General features: G+C 39.5%; 1 pseudogene; it reads right to left on the bottom strand.

Moving 5' to 3' along the window:
- Window positions 1-337: 337 nt before the first annotated feature.
- LOC139391644 (DLA class I histocompatibility antigen, A9/A9 alpha chain-like) lies at window positions 338-15,698 on the bottom strand (annotated as a pseudogene).
- Between the last annotated feature and the right edge of the window lie 295 nt (window positions 15,699-15,993).

Below are 15,993 nucleotides of genomic sequence, written 5' to 3' on the forward strand. Positions count from 1 at the left end.
ATGGAACATGTGGACGGACTGGTCTGGATTATAGTTTATACAATTAAACAAGTTAGTGTGAGCAAAGTTATAACATCACACAATTACGGTATCTTATACCACCAAAACATGTGCTGCTACACTACACATTCAAACAAAATTGAAAAATGTTTTTCCAGTTTACAGCAATATCTCTTAAAATGTGATTGTTTTGGTGGCTTCAGTTAGGGGAAAATCAAGCTAATTGATGTTTTATTTGAATAATAATTTACATTCAAATTTTTACATCCATTGATTCTAATTTACCTGTAAGATTGAGATGTCTATCACACAGTGGAACATTTTCATTTTCATATTACAATAGAAGACCATGTTTCACAGTATTCTGAATCCTGTATTCCCACTGCAGACATCACATACAACCTAGGTGACAACGTAACTCTTTATTTACACGAATCAGATCAAATCAAACATACTTCTACCATCACTAACTACACTGTACAATACTATTACTTGTAAACCAGTACTATGACTACTACTTCTAAACTAAAGTAAATCACAGCTGATAATGTCTAAGATGACAGTGTATCCTACATATGACAATAGAAAGAGGTCTTTCTCTCCTTACACCTTTCTCGCTCTTCTTCTTCTTCTTCCTCCACATGACGACCCCAACAACAACAGCAACAACGACCAGGAGAGCTACAGCCACTCCAATGATGGGGGCGGAGACAATTGTGTTCACACCTGTAATCAGAACAGAGCATTCAGACTACAGTTCTAGATGATACATTTTCATCTAAAATGAACTCCAAGCAGCATCGCTCAATGTCAATAAAAGGTCATGAGATCAATGAGAACATGCAGTCAGAAAGGTAGCTTTACTGAGCAGATGAGTGAAGTTAAATGAGGATTATTGGGTACATTCAATAGGAGGGTTGGGTAAAGTGTATATTTAAATCTATCTCCCTCTTACCCCAGCTGTTCTTTCTCCAGTTGGGCTGGGTCTCAGACTCGGTCAGAACCTTGATGAAGTCCTCCTTGATACCAGTGACCTGAACCACACACTGATACTTGTTGTTCTTCCACTCCTCAGGCGTCACTTTTAGGTGGGTGCTTTTCTGGAAAGTTCCATCATTGTTGGGGAGAGTCTCTCCATTCTCCACACCTTCCTGGTGACCTTGTCCGTCTTTCTGCCAGAACACCATGACTCCACTGGGGTAGAAACCTGTAGCGTGGCAGGTCACTGGAGAGGAGGGGGTCTTCTGGAGCAGAGACACTGAGGGAGGGACTGGAGAGAATGAGAGAGAGAAAGATAGAGATAAAGAGAGAGAGACAAAGAGACAGATGAAGTGAACATTTGAATAAATACTGAGTATACATAAATATTTTTCGATATCATAGTTCTACAACCATGTATGTAATGGACAGCTTATGATGAAAGGGAGATATGTTTTCATATTTGTCAACACTACCCAAGTTGTGTTCAGCTAAAAGGAAGAAGTTCAAAGTGATTATACTGTACCTTTCCTTTCCAAAGTGTCTTTGCCGTAGTTGACATACTTCTTTAAGCCACTCAATGCATGTGTTTTCTAGATAATTCTTCCAATAGTTAGCGTTATCTCCAGTTGCATCCCACTTAAGCTAGCTGATGGCAGCTTTCTGGTTGGCAGCAGTCCAGGTACGAGTGCTCTTGTCCAGACTGAGGAAATCTGCCGTCATCATCCAGCTCACAGCCATACATCCGCTGGAGGACGTGAACTCCTAGAGGGAACAAACAGGCATGTATGAGTTCACACTGTAATACACTCTAATAGTTAGCTGGCTGTAATGTGGGGTTGCCTTCCTGCCGGAGAAGTCTTCTCTTAGCGAGTGTTTCAGATATGTGATGAGTCACATCACTACAGGTCACACTAACCTAACATGATAAAGAAACTGATCCATGTGCCTCTGTCTGTGTTCCTCTCAATGTTTTGATTTTACTTGTTCATTTTGAAGGAAAAAGGGGGTTTCCGTGCTCAGATCCTGAGGACTACCTAAAACTCAAAAATGTTACTCACAAAGACAATACTAGTTATCTTAATGAATGACACCTTGAGGAACAAAACGTTTCCTGTGTGTGTGTGTGTGTGTGTGTCCCAGATCCTGAGGGTGACAGGTGAGTGTGTGTCCCAGATCCTGAGGGTGACAGGTGAGTGTGTCACACCGGCAAATTCCACGTGACCGTTTAATCAAGGTAATTAGGCTTCTTCAAGCTCTGATGCTGCTGCTGGTCATTAGTAGCCTACTAAACTTGCTAACTGCCTGGTACTCAGCACTCTATTGTCCCTCTAATCCCTGACATCAATGCAAATGTAATCGAAAGAAATCTAATCAAACACTTCATGAGAGCCCATGAGCTTAGGTTGCACAATATTTCTATAGGCTATGCAATTAAACAGAGTGGTGGCCTCTATTAAAAAGAGGATCTCATCAGCTTTCTATAGGCTAGGCTACTATATTTATTTCTCAGCTTTCCTAATATTAAGCACATTGCTTTGCTTTACAACAGGAGTATAGCTCACCTGGCTGGCATGAAAATAAACCACAGGTGTCACGCCCTGACCTCAGAGAGCCTTTTTTATTCTCTATTTGGTTAGGTCAGGGTGTGATTTGGGTGGGCAAATCTATGTTTCTATTTCTATGTTGGCCTAGTACGGTTCCAATCAGAGGCAGCTGTTTATCGTTGTCTCTGATTGGGGATCATACTTAGGCAGCCTGTTTTCCACCTTAGTTTGTGGGATCTTGATTTTGTTAGGTGCTGTATAGCCTGCAGAACTTTACGGTCCTTCTGTATTTTTTTGCTTTCTTTTTGGTGTTCATTTTAAATAAAAGTAAGATGATTGCCTACCACGCTGCACCTTGGTCTGTCAACGAATGTAACAACGGGGGAAAGCATCCTCCATTCCCTATTTAAGTGCATAGATGACATGTATTTTTTTCCCGTTGTCCCTGTTCTGAGACAGGTGCATGATAATGGTCCATTCTAAATATCGCACATATTTACTATATGTAAAGACAAGATTAAATCGAGAATAGTGTGATGGGTGACAATATTAGCCCATCACTTGTGAATGATATACTATCACTTTTGAATGATATACTGTCACTTGTGAAAGATGCCCAGAAAAAGGCAAGAAATAGCGCGCCTTTGTTTTGCGCCTTTTTCAAATCATAGTCGCACACCTCATGTAGCCTAGCCTATAGGCCTATATGTTTTGCTAAGGTTTGTATCACAACTAAAGTGGCCAAATAACATGTTAAAATTAAGCACATTAATCTGCTTTACAACGGGTGTAGAGCCTAACTGGCATACATAAGCAGCACATGAGTTTCAAGTTTGGGGAAGATCATTTTTACCATAAAAATGCACCTTTATAATAAAAGCATTACATGTATAATTGCATTTGCAGTCACTTTTGATAATGGCGTTTTCCAACTAATTGATTGCATTTTGCTTTTAGCCTGCTGCCGTGCGCATTGCTGCGCTTATCATGTGAAGAAATAGCCTAATAGTTTATCAATGTTTTAAGCTAAACGTTCTGATCTGTTGAGTCAGCCTAATTGCTTAAACATTTTTTTATGCTAATGGTTGTATTAGTTTTGGATCTATTGCATAACTGTCCCAGACTATGTTTGGAATATTTATTTCTTGCACTTAATAGAAGAGGTCGACGTTTGTACTATGGAGGATAGTAGATTGACATAGGCTAGTGCGTTTGCTGTTTGGAAAGCCTACTCATCTTGTTGAAGAAATGTAAATGACGACAGTTCTTCCAATATCTTTTGGATAAGGACGCGTGTCGTGCAGTTGTGTCCCCGATGTGTCTGTCTTCAATTGTAGCCTGTGAGAAAGACCCGATCACGTGACGGGTAATGAGAATTGAGCTTTCTGAGAGAGCCATGTCAGAGCCATATCCTTTCTATTTTATTCAGCTATGTTCAATTGTATTCTTCATACTACAAAATAATATCAAATAATGCCACGGAATTCTAAGCAAATCTTGTCTGCTAAATGAACTAGTGGAGCCCACAGCCATATAGCATAGCCACATCAGGACCTAACATAAGGACAACTCAGCGTATGCTATTCTGTTCTTCTGAAATAGACTACTTTTTCTTCATATCATGTTTCTTTAGACATGACTAAAATAAATAATGGATTTATTGTGAAGGTGTAGGCTATATTACATGGATTTATTAGACATTTTAAAATGTAAACGTTCCAAAGGTCTGCATCAGTGACTTGTAGTCTGTGTGGAAGCCAGGAGATGCTAAGCATGTTTATGTTAATTAACGGTCAATTACCGTGTTACGTGCTTGACAATCACCGGCTGACAAAATTTCATGACGACCACAGCCCTGATCCGCTCCAACAGCAGAGCCCACAGGGAATCATTGGGAGCTTTGATCCATTAGAGCAGAGAAGACCAAAGACACATCATCACTATCATCATCACTATCATGTTCTACTCCTCTGCTTCACTCAGAGTGTGTGGATCTATTCTACACCAGCTGATATTGGCTTGGTTCTATCTACTGTGTTGAAGATACACATTGTGTTCAGTACACTAGTGTTATTCTAACAAATGGATGTTGTGTAGAACTGTAGTTCAGTGAGGTGTGTAAATGAATAAAACACTGTTGATAAATGAAGACTGTCCTCTAGTGATGGTGTCAGAGATAAATAGAGGAAGTGAGAGAGGATCCTCTGTTCAGTCAGAAACAACAGGAGAGAGATGGAGACTAACATGAGGAAGATTATCTCTCAATAATGTGAGCCTGCTGGAGCTATGTGTGTGTGACCCCCAGATCCTGAAGGTGACAGGTGTGTGTGTGTGAGTGTCTAGAGAGTTGGGCTGTCCCTGACAAAAACAATCTTGGTCGACGAGAGTGGTTTGATGCTTTAAACACACTGTTTGATGAAATAATTAAGACAAATAAATGACTCAAGAGGGAGTCAGATGGCCACGCTGTGTTAAATAAATGACAGTGAGTGCCTGTGACTGGCGTACGTTGTCTCCTCTCCTCCCTGCTGCAGCAAACAGGCACCACAACACAGCAAGTGTTTATCACGCTGTCCGTGGTGCTGAAGCTGCAACCTAATTACAGCCATTTAGTTTCTACTTGTTTCTCTGACTGAAAAGTTGTTACTGAAATCCTTCATCTGTATATGATAAACATTCCCTAAAATAGAGGTCAACCAATTAATTGGAATGGCCGATTAATTAGGGCCGATTTCCAGTTTTCATAACAATCAGAAATCGGTATTTTTGGGCGTCGTTTTTTTTTTTTACACCTTTATTTAATCTTTATTTAACTAGGCAAGTCAGTTAAGAACACATTCTTATTTTCAATGACGGCCTAGGAACGGTGGGTTAACTGCCTTGTTCAGGGGCAGAACGACAGATTTTCACCTTGTCAGCTCGGGGGATCCAATCTTGCAACCTTACAGTTAACTAGTCCAATGCTCGTAACCACCTGATTACATTCATCTCCACGAGGAGCCTGCCTGTTATGCGAATGCAGTAGAAGCCAAGGTAAGTTGCTAGCTAGCATTAAACTTATTGCGTAAAAAACAATCAATCAATCATAATCACTAGTTATAACTACACATGAGATGATTTAACAAAAGCGCATTTACGAAAAAAGCACAATCGTTGGACGACTGTACCTAACCATAAACACCAATGCCTTTCTTAAAATCAATACACAGAAGTATATATTTTTAAACCTGCATATTTAGCTAAAATAAATCCAGGTTAGCAGGCAATATTAACCAGGTGAAATTGTGTAATTTATCTTGCGTTCACTGCACGCAGAGTCATGGTATATGGAGTCATGGTATATAACAGTTTGGGCAGCCTGGCTCATTGCGAACTAATTTGCCAGAATTTTACGTAATTATGACATAACATTGAAGGTTGTACAATGTAACAAGAATATTTAGATTAAGGGATGCCACCCGTTAGATAAAATCCCGAACTGTTCTGTAATAAACGTTTTGTTTTCGAAATGATAGTTTCCGGATTCGACCATATTAATGTGTGTTATGTTATAATTAAGTCTGATTTGATAGAGCAGTCTGACTGAGCGATGGTAAACAGCAGCAGGCTCGTAAGCATTCATTCAAACAGCACTTTTGCCAGCAGCTCTTCGCAAGCACAGCGCTGTTTATGACTTCAAGCCTATCAGCCTAATGGCTGGTGTAACCGATGTGAAATGGCGATCTAGTTAGCTGGGTGTGCGCTAATAGCATTTCAAACGTCACTCGCTCTGAGATTAGTAGTTATTCCCCTTGCTCTGCAAGGGCCGCGGCTTTTGTGGAGCGATGGGTAACGCTGCTTCGAGTGTGGCTGTTGTCGATGTGTTCCTGGTTCGAACCCAGGTAGGGGGGAGGAGAGGGACGGAAGCTATACTGTTACACTGGCAATACTAAGGTGCCATAAGAACATCCAACAGTCAAAGGTATATGAAATACAAATGGTATAGAGAGAGATAGTCTTATAAATACTATATTAACTACAACCTCTTACATTTGTTAATGATTAGTTATTGGAGAAACGAGACCAAGATGAGACTCTGGACAAGGCGGATACGGTATATTAAAGGCCGTTTATTCAAGCGTAATGATATCTGGCAAAACGTGCTGCACGGCTCCTATTCGTCCAACTCTTAGGGAGCTTTCGGAAGAAGAAGAGACCTACAACATATTTGTGCAGTTCATTTATACATTGAAATGACGTAGGTAGATTCTGGTAGTCCTGGCTCCTGGTAGGTTGTTCGTAGGTGATAGACAGTCCTCTCCAGCCTGGTGTCAGTATCCCATTGGTTCTCGACAGAGTTCTTTGTCTTTGGAGCCCATCCCAAAGGGTTTTGAGTGTGTGTATATTTATGAGTTTTCAGTGTGTTTATCTTATTCCGCCAGCCTGGTGGGGGTTTCCCGTGCAGTTAGTATATTGAGAAACAGAGAGATGGGGAAGGTATAACACAGAGTACAAGCCAAAATTGCATGGTTAAGCCCAGGCAGACAACAGTCAGTGAATGCGTCATTACATGTTTTAATATGTTATTACACCTTGGAATACTGAAGTCTCATGTTAAAAGGAACCACCAACTTTCATATGTTCTCATGTTCTGAGCAAGGAACTTAAAAGTTAGCTTTTTTACATGGCACATATTGCACTTTTACTTTCTTCTCCAACACTTTGTTTTTGCATTTTTTAAACCAAATTGAACATGTTTCATTATTTATTTGAGGTTAAATTGATTTTATTGATGTGTTATATGAAATTAAAACAAGTGTTCATTCAGTATTGCTGTAATTGTCACAATTGTCATTACAAATAAATAAAGAAATAAAAAAATCAGCCGATTAATCGGTATCGGCTTTTTTGGTCCTCCAATAATAGGTATCAAAAAATCATAATCGGTCGACCTCTACCCTAAACACTCAACTCTTATGACGGGCTAAAGGTCAGGTCCTATTGGTCACGTGCATGCGACGTGCATGTTACAGAACCGCGCAAAGTGACCGCTATCCAACACGGGAGAAAGCACATATTATAAAATATTACAATATTAGTGTTGCACTATTATTCTTAGACAATATAAACATATACAATTTCAGTTGCATGTCTTTGATAGACTAATCCATTGGATGATGAACAGTCCATCAGCCAATCAAACAGTTGGCTTGTGCACAATGGAAAAAACTAAACAATTTGTAACTGCTCGACTAAAGAAATCTCGGTCGACCAACAGCCTATCAACCAAACAATCGACTAAATGGGGTCAGCCCTAGAAGAGAGTTCCCCTGAGAGACCTGATCAGCTCCAGCAGCAGAGTCCACAGGGAGTCACTGGGAGCTTTGGTCCATTAGAGCAGAGAAGACCAAAGACACAACATCATCACTACAATCATCGCTACCATCATCGCTAACATCATCACTCTTATCATCGCTAACATCATGACTATCATCATGACTAACATCATGACTAACATCATGACTAACATCATAATCGCTATCATAATCGCTATCATCATCGCTATCATCATGACTATCATCATGACTATCATCATGGCTATCATCATCATTAACATCATCGCTATCATCATCACTCTCATCATCGCTAACATCATCACTATCATCATGACCATTTATCATTGCTATCATCATCACTCTCATCATCGCTAACATCATGACTATCATCATCGCTAACATCATGACTATCATCATGACTATCATCATGACTTATCATCATCACTATCATCATGGCTATCATCATGGCTATCATCATCGCTCTCATCATCGCTATCATCATCACTATCATCATGACCATTTATCATTTCTATCATCATCATTCTCATCATCACTCTCATCATTACTCTCATCATTGCTAACATCATGACTATTATCATGACTATCATCATGATTAACATCATCGCTATCATCATTGCTAACATCATGACTAACATCATGACTAACATCATCACTATCACTAACATCGTGACTAACATCATGACCATTTATCATCGCTATCATCATCGCTATCATCATGACTAACATCATGACTAACATCATCGCTATCATCATCATCACTCTCATCATCACTCACATCATGACTAACATCATCACTATCATCGCAATCATCATCGCTATCATCATGACTAACATCATGACTAACATCATGACTAACATCATCGCTAACATCATCGCTATCACTAACATCATGACTAACATCATGACTATCATCATGACAATCATCATCACTCTCATCATCGCTAACATCATGACTAACATCACTATCAACATGACCAGTTATCATTGCAATCATCATGACTATCATCATGACTATCATTCTGACTATCATCATCACTATCATCATGACTAACATCATCGCTAACATCATCGCTATTGCTAACATCATGACTACATGACTAACACCATGGCTAACACCATGGCTAACACCATGGCTAACATCATGGCTACACCATGGCTAACATCATGGCTAACATCCTTACTATCATCATCACTATCATCATGACTATCATCATCATGTTTTGCTTCTCTCTACAGAGAGACACTCAGAGAGGCTGAGGAAACTACAGCTCTACTGTGGGGGACAGAGGGGGAGCACACAGCACCAGCAGTGTGGATAACACATGCACACACACAGCATGAAAGCTCCACAGAGCAGACTGGAGGGACTGACTGATGTATTGACTGACAAATTTAACTTACACATGTATTCCAAGCAGAGATCTGACATTCACCAACCTGTCTTTCAGGGAGTTGGAGACTGACCTTAACAATGACATACTATACGTCCATAAAGATGATTATAGTTTGATGCCATTTACAGTAGTGGTTTGATCATAGTCATCTGTCCTTCACACACTTAAAACAGTTTTAAAATAAATGCTGTGCTGGTGTCCAGGAGTGGGACCATACATACAGTAAACATAAGCAGAGAAACAAAGGAGTCCATGTTAGATGCTTTCTAATACTGAAGTCAGCTAATGATGCTGTGTGGTAAGTGTGTGAAGGAAGCAGAAAGGAGGGGCAGATCTGTACATCCCTGATATTCTAGATTCTAGTGATATAGTCTCTAATCCTGATGAATTCTTGTCTCCTAGAATAAGGGATTTTAACAAACACAACTGATTATGTGTTTATACAAACACAACTGATCAGATGAGGTAAAGATGAAGGACGTACCTCCACTGTGGTGAAAACACTGCTTTAGAGTATCGACACCGGCTTTGAAAGTCCTCTGGGAGCCTAACAAAATCCCTGTGTTCTGCTCCCAGTACTGTGTGTCTGTCTGCTTGTTCATCCAGTCCTGTTTGGACACCGCTCTTTGGCTGTTGCTGTCATAGTGAACCATCTGAACACCATCCACCATCCCCACAACCACAAACTCTGGGAAGTTGGTAACTCCAGACGATGCGGTGTAGAAATACTTCAGGGAGTGTGTCAGTCACTAAGGGGGGAAAAAGTACATGTTGGCCTCCCGGGTGGCGCAGTGGTTAAGGGCGCTGTACTGCAGCGCCAGCTGTGCCATCAGAGTCCCTGGGTTCGCGACCGGGAAGTCCGTGGGGTGACGCACAATTGGCCTAGCGTCGTCTGGGTTAGGGAGGGATTGGTCGGTAGGGATCTCCTTGTCTCATCGCGCACCAGCGACTCCTGTGGCGGGCCGGGCGCAGTGCGCGCTAGCCAAGGTTGCCAGTTGCACGGTGTAGCCTCCGACACATTGGTGCGGCTAACTTCCGGGTTGGATGTGCGCTGTGTTAAGAAGCAGTACGGCTGGTTGGGTTGTGTATCGGAGGACGCATGACATTCAGCCTTCGTCTCTCCCGAGCCCGTACGGGAGTTGTAGCAATGAGACAAGATAGTAGCTACTACAACAATTGGATACCACGAAATTGGGGAGAAAAAGGGGTAAAATTCTAAAAAAAATAAGAAAAAAAAATGATATATATATATATATACAAAAATGTACATGTTGAATTCTGAACAACAAGTCAACAAGTCATCACTTTTTTAGTTTAATAAACTAGTCGTTTATTAAATATTCCTTTGAACACTTGTACTTTTTATCAAAATAGGTGTTTTTGTTAAACTGCAGGATAAAATTTATAAGGAAAGTTTCTAAGACAGAATGTCTTATTACACATTTTGTGTATCAGACATGGAGAACCAAGAATGTTTTATCAAGAGAATGATCTGGAATCAGTGTCTGATATATAGATGGAGGCACATTAAGATGCCCGGGTTGTGGGTTGGAATCCCACAGGGGACCAGTACGAAAATGTGTACACTCACTACTGTTAGTAGCCTGGATAAGAGCGTCTGCTGAATAATGTAAATGTAAGTTCATAGATAATAAGTCAAGCCCAAGAGTACTATCACTGTAACTGATAGGTAAAAATGATGGATACAAATACATGACTTTTAGCAACTTTACATTTGAACCTTGTACTGTATTTATCCTGATAGGAACTACCAAGTGGTTTATACTATTTGATTCAGTTCTCACTCAGCTAAAGGCAATATGGCATCAAAGTAGACTTTTATGAAAGTCTATTAGTGGATTATATTTAATTAAGGGGAGAAAAACGCAAAAACACATTTTACATTTTCTTGATTTTTGTTAGAATAATAATATTACACACCAGACCTGGAATTACAAGTTTTATCTATACTTTGTGGAAAGTCAAACTGATTCTGGGGGAACAATTTGAATACAGACCCCAAAAGGTATAACTATTTGAATAAATATCTCAGAAAGTGACTACTTTTCAAAACTATTTGAATACAGATATCAGAAAGTAAATACTTGTTTAAACTATTTGAATACAGATCTGAGAAAGCAACAAATATTTGAATACAGATGGATTGGCTGCCTTGTACTAATAGGACTCCCTAAAAATACGCCACCTCGATACAAGTGATTTTTCATAACAGATTACTTTTCGTAACAGATGGGTTAGGGTTAGGGTATACTCTCCTAACCCTAGGAGAGTATTTTCCCTAACCTTAACCTAATTCCCCTAAACTGCTGTGTAAGTAATCAAAGTGGAGTGTTTTTAGGGAATCTCTTCAACTGTATCTGGAACTGCATGTGGAAGACAGAAATAAAATGAATAGACCAAACACAATCTCCTATACTATTCCAATCTACTTGATCTACACAATACATTTCTGTTTTTTATTTTATTTTACCCCCTTTTCTCCCCAATTTTGTGGTCTCCAATTGTTAGTAGTTACTATCTTGTCTCATCGCTACAACTCCCGTACAGGCTTGGGAGAGACGAAGGTCGAAAGCCATGCGTCCTCCGAAACACAACCCAACCAAGCCGCACTGCTTCTTAACACAGCGCGTAACCAACCCGGATGCCAGCCGGACCAATGTGTCGGAGGAAACACCGCGCACCTGGCGACCTGGTTAGCGTGCCGGACGACGCTAGGCCAATTGTGAGTCGCCCCATGGACCTCCCGGTCGCGGCCGGCTGCGACAGAGCCTGGGCTCGAACCCAGAGTCTCTGGTGGCCCTAGACCACTGCGCCACCCGGGAGGCCCCTACACAATACATTTCTATCTGAACATTTTGTAAATATCCATTCTCCTGAATGTCCATTGCCCCAGGTGTAATTAATCAAGTCAAACCAATTATATTTTGTACAGATACGTATAAATAAGTTGTAATACTCAACTACTGCATGACTCTTTCAACATGCCACTGAAAAGCTTGAAAGCTGCAATACATTTTATTATCCCTGAAAAAAATGAAGCGTAATTCAAAGCCAATTGCAAACAGCAAATTGGCTAAAACAACTTTGAACCTCATTGTTCATCTGAGCACAAGTGTTCTTGTTTCAAACACACACTATACCATCTTTAAATTGATAATTTACTCAGAATACAAGCTAACATAATTGTTCATCTAACTTGACTGTAGTTGATTCAAGAAGGCAGTTTTGGGATATTTAGTATCCTTCAACACTTAGCCTAATAGCCATATTTTGTTACTGTTAGCATTCTAGTAGCCTGTTGTTACAGAATACTTTGGTAGTTGCATTTTAATAGCATAGCAATATGCTGAACGTTTTTAACTACTGTACACAAGAGGAATAGCGACTGTAGCGACTGTTCCTAACTCAATTATTATGCAATTATAAAGTAATTTCTTATGTAACAACGTTGCTATTAATCAAAGTTACTACACATGTATAAGATCTTGATGTCAAGTGTTACTGGATTACCTTATGTCACACTCATTATGAAAATATATTTGTTAGTAATTTTGAAGCTGCAAAAGTGGTCCACCCACTCTAATATTGAGGTGATTCCATGTTCCTCATGTATTTAATTCTAGGCTATAGTCTATATTAAGATTAATATCTGAGAGCCCTCCAAACCAAGTGCTATTGATTATATATTTATGTAACCGATGTGAAATGGCTAGCTAGTAAGCGGGGTGCGCGGTAATAGCGTTTCAATTGGTGACATCACTCGCTCTGAGACCTTGAAGTAGTTGTTCCCCTTTGCTCTGCAAGGGCCGTGGCTTTTGTGGAGCGATGGGTAATGATTCTTCGAGGGTGGCTGTTGTCAATGTGTGCAGATGGTCCCTGGTTCGAGCTCAGGTAGGGACTAGGAGAGGGACCGAAGCTATACTGTTACATTTACACTAACTCAACTAACTGATTGTAAGTTTTGGTTCTTCATCAAATATTTGGCAGCCATAAAAATACAAATAAATGTTTTTATATTCAAAATACTTTAAAATATGATTTGGTTTTCTGAGACCTTTATTTGAATATCAAAGAAAATAGTTGCATTTTAGTTTAAACTCTATATAAACTATATTCGACTACCTTGAGTATTTGAAAAGTAAAAGTTATCTGCACATGTCTGACACACAGTCTTTCATGCTCATTATTGTCAAGTAATTATTTAATCAGTTTTCATTATCTCCAATTATATTTATCGGTCTGATACCCAGAGTTTGTAAAGTTCTGGTCTTAAATAAAACAGACAGAATTCCCAGCTCACAATTGATCAGGTCCCAATTTATTGGCGAGATCTCCAAAGTTTTCACAATTACAGCCCTTCTTATATAATTTCTAAACTACGCACATACATACACACAAACATGGATTTTCACATGAGTCTAACCACAGTTTATAACCCCTCAACTGACCGTTCCAGGCTCCCCCAGACACCATAACTCTGGAGGAGCCCTCCCTGTCCTCTCTTATCTCCACATACATTCCTTTCTTCCTAGGTCCATGCCACAAAACCCCTTCCTAATGGACAAACATGATTTAAAACTACCAGAAAGACAGGGTAGAATTCTTGCCAGTTATAGTGCAGTATACCTCGTTTAGTCATTATTGATCAAAATCCCATAACAATTATATATGCTGTTGCTGCTACTCAGTTATTTTTTCTTATGATTATCCATCGTGATGACTAGTCACTTTACCCTGCCTATATATACATATCTACCTCAACTACCTCGTACTGATCCTGTACATTGATATGGTACTGGTACTCCCTGTATATAGCCTCATTCTTGCGTATTTGATTGCTCTTGTGTTATTATTCAACATTTTCTTATCTAACTTGTATTATTATTATTTTTAAATCTTATCTAATTCTGCATCGTTGGTAAAGGGCTCGTAAGTATTTGATGGTAAAGTCTACACCTGTTGAATTTGGCGCGTGTGACAAATAAAATGTGATTTGATAGGCAATACATTTGTTTCTCATATTATACTGCCACCTTGAGATTCCAAGAACACAGGATGAGATGTTACTATCCTTTGTGCAAGCACTTCCAAGAGTTCACCTTGAGGATGTTACTGCAAAATAACATGGCAAACCTTTTTTCTTGCAAGCCAAATTGATGTACCTTCATAATAGCCTACATCTTCACCATCACAAAACCATTGGAACTGAAATTAAACATACTGTAACTTTAAAAAGATTGTAATTACAGTACACATTCCCAAGCCATGTCTATTACGACTTCAACTTTTTCGAGTACCAACCCACTATCATCTCTGATCAGGTAGGTGTGGCAATTGTTATATCGAGGTACTACTAGCTAGGCAAGACAGGGAGAACCTTGTAACTAAAAGACAGCAAATCTTCAGGTTTGTACATTCCAGTGAATTCTAGTACAGGACTACAAAAACATATGGCTATGCACAACTAAATTCAACACTATCAACAAAGAGGCCCGTAGTGAAACAAACAATATGATTTTGAATATTCCAAAACGCCTAAAGAGACATTTTATTTTTAATTTGTATTTTATTTTATTGCATAAATCCATTAATAAAATGTGTTATTCTAGGAATTTAAAATATAAACCTAGACTATTCCTTGGTCAACATGCTTTCTAAAACTATGCATCATTGTGAGTCATATCAGTTTTATTTCAATGTAAATGCTACTGCCTCCCCCCTGGGAAAAGACTTCAATTCAACGTCTATTCCACGTTTTACATCATTTAACTGAAATTACGTGGAAACAACGTTGATTACCTGTGTGTGTGTGCCCACTGTCAGGGCTGCCACCTCCTCAGCACCGTGTGGCTCTAGTCTGCATAAATTGTATTATGCAGAACATCTCAATTTTGTCATTGATTTTGAAGAAAAAGCTTGCAGGGTCTAAAAGTATAATAACTTAAAGTAACAATAACAGGTAAATACATAGGCACATAGAATTACTTCGGGATTCTGGCAATGATGTTTTATATACTTCCCCAGAGGCAGATGAACTCATGGATACCATTATGTATCTGCATCCAGTACGAATGAAGCTAGAGGTAGTTTTGCGAGCCAATATTAACTAGCGTTTTGCCATATACTTCCATAGACTTCCAGTCATTGCGCTAACGCCAGTTAGCAACATCCTTCAAACTGCATACGGAGACACACATAAACATTATATCCACGACTTCATCTGGCTCCGAGGTTGCATATATAGGACGTAATTGCCAAAATCCCGTAGTGTCCATTTAATTAAGCATAGGCCTTAAATAGATTACCTACATAAACGGGAAAAAGTCATATTTTTGTCAAATCTCATAACTTTCTACTGACTGACCAGCAGATGTTGTATGAAAAAGTCCTATTCCCAGCACCAGCAAGACAGAACCCTTCATGTTGACCGTCGTCAGTCCTGAAGTTGGCCTATGTGTTCTCTCCCATGCCTGTTTATATGAAGGTTCTCTCTAACAACCTCACTCTCCTGACCAATAAGACACAAACGAGATGACAGATATTTCGCAACCCTTTTAAATGAGCTCTATATCGTTTTTGAGCCTATGAGATTTTAGCCAGCTCAAGCATCATTAGAATACGGGTGGAACTAAGCAGCAAAGGTTGATTTACGAAACTGAAAGTAAGTTGTGTGTAGTCAGTCAACCATTAGGACCGAAACAGTGTTCTTATTGTGCC

The sequence above is a fragment of the Oncorhynchus clarkii genome, chromosome 32, assembly GCF_045791955.1.
Source record: "Oncorhynchus clarkii lewisi isolate Uvic-CL-2024 chromosome 32, UVic_Ocla_1.0, whole genome shotgun sequence".
NCBI lineage: Eukaryota > Metazoa > Chordata > Actinopteri > Salmoniformes > Salmonidae > Oncorhynchus > Oncorhynchus clarkii.